This window comes from Silene latifolia, chromosome 1, assembly GCF_048544455.1.
Source record: "Silene latifolia isolate original U9 population chromosome 1, ASM4854445v1, whole genome shotgun sequence".
Taxonomy (NCBI): Eukaryota; Viridiplantae; Streptophyta; class Magnoliopsida; order Caryophyllales; family Caryophyllaceae; genus Silene; species Silene latifolia.
Window position 1 is genome coordinate 59,607,813 of NC_133526.1, and position 2,249 is coordinate 59,610,061.

General features: G+C 40.0%; 1 non-coding gene across 1 annotated transcript; it reads left to right on the forward strand.

Annotated features, from left to right (window-relative positions):
- The first annotated feature begins 1,017 nt into the window (after nt 1–1,017).
- Nucleotides 1,018–1,124, forward strand: LOC141617578 (small nucleolar RNA R71). Its single transcript, XR_012531141.1, has one exon. It is a non-coding gene; the product is annotated as a small nucleolar RNA R71 (small nucleolar RNA).
- Nucleotides 1,125–2,249: the final 1,125 nt, after the last annotated feature.

Sequence of the window (2,249 nt, forward strand, 5' to 3'; positions counted from 1 at the left end):
TCTTTGGCTTTGTCTTCATTTTTCTTTGAACTTTCTCCTTTTGATGATTCCCCTTCCTTGGGACCTTGCACCACAACTTCATTCTCACTAGCTCTCACAACTTCATCCTCAACTTGCTTCTTCGGTGCTTCATATCTTGTACCACTTCTCAAGTGAATGGCACTAACCGTCTCATGTCTAGGGGGATTACCTTGAGGTGGTAATTGCCCCTTTTGTCTTTGTGAGTTTGAAGATGCTAGTTGGGTCAATTGTGTTTCCAACATCTTGGTGTGAGCTAGAATGTTGTTGATGGTGGTATCCTTTGCTTGGCTATCCTTTTGCATTTGGGTGAAAAACTCTTGTTGATTTTTTTGCATTTGAATGACCGCTTTTTGGACATCAAAACTTTGGTCATTGTGGTGATTGTATGGATTTTGATTTTGGTAGCCTTGGTTTTGATTGAAAAAGGGTCTTTGATTTTGATTTCTCATGGGTGGTGGAGTGTATGTAGTTTGAGGGTTTTGGACATTTTGGCTCTTGTATGAGAGATTTGGATGGAACTTGGTGTTTTCATTGTAAAAATTTGAATAAGGGGTGCCACTTTTGTAAGCTTGGAAAGCATTGACTTGCTCGGTTGTTCCCCTACATTCACTTGAGTCATGACCCAAGGTTCCACAATTCTCACATATCCCGCTTGGGATTGATGAGGATGCCGTCATGGCATTGACATGATGCTTTGTTGATTTTGAGTTTTCCTCAAGTCTAGCCATAGCTTGTTCAAACTTCAAGTTGATTGTGTCAATGTGAGCACTAAGTTGAGCACCCAATTGAGTAACGGTGTCCACTTCATACTTTCCTCCTCTAGTAGCCTTGCGAGGCCTACTATATTGCGAATTATGGACCGCCATTTCCTCAATCTTGTTCCATGTTTGATTGTCATCAACTTCGGTGAACATTCCATTTGATCCCATATTGAGAATGTTCCTTGAATCTTCATATAAACCATTCCAAAATTGTTGCACTAAAAACCATTCGCTAAGTCCATGGTGAGGACATGAGCGACAAATACCTTTGAACCGCTCCCAAGCTTCATACAAAGATTCTTCATCCCTTTGCTTAAAACCCGTAATTTGAGCTCTTAGCATATTTGTCTTCTCCGGTGGGTAGAATTTTTTGTAGAAAGCTAGAGCTAGCTTCTTCCAAGAATCTATTCCAAGGGTGGCCTTATCAAGGCCCTTCAACCATTGCTTTGCGGTGCCGATTAATGAAAAAGGAAATAAGACCCATCTTATTTGGTCTTGAGTCACGCCCGTTTGAGAGATAGCTTCACAATAATCACAAAATGTTTCCATATGAGAATGAGGGTCCTCACTAGGCATTCCCCCGAATTGGCTCCTCTCAACTAGTTGAATGAAGGCGGACTTGGCAATAAAGTTTCCGGTAAGATGTTGTGGGGTAGGAGTACCATTTGGTAGATCCTCCTCGGTGGGTATAGAGTGTGACGAGAATTTAGGCATTGTAGGTGGATTTTGTGTGGTATTGTTTAATGGGTTCTCTTCTCCTTCTATTGCGAAAGGATTGACAAACTCACTAGTGGGTTGAACAACTTCACCAACACCTCCCAAATTCCTCCTAACAAGTCTCCTATTATTCGTCAAGGTTCTTTCGATTTCACGGTCAAAAGGTAACAAATCTCTTTGTAACCTTCTAGACATGCAAAATATCAAACAACTCGAAAACAATTAGAACAAACCTTGAGGAGTTTTACTTCCCCAAGGTGAAAAAGACACAACTAAAAACAATAAAAGAAATCTTAAATCAATTAAACACCGTCCCCGGCAACGGCGCCATTTTTGATCGATGCCATTTGGTGTTCACAATTAAGCATATGTGGTCGTTGGTCAATGGTCGATACAAAACACAATTTATACTTCACAAACAACTCTACAATTAGTAAAGAGGCAAGTAAAGGTCGGATCCCAAGGGACAGGTATTGAAATGAAGATTCTATTGTAACTAGTGGTGTCTAGGGGTGTCACAAATTGGGTTGATGTAGAAGGTTACTAAACTAAAATAGCAATGAAAATAAACTAACAAGGTAAATGAAATAAGGGTGTAAACAATTGATTAAAAGCACTAGGGTGTCATGGGTTCATAGGGGAATCATGGGATATGATCATACAAACATGTTCTCAAATTATAAGCAAGCAATTATTGTTGTGATGGATTGAGTTGGGTTATATCTTACAATCCTAGGAAAGTTTGGGTCC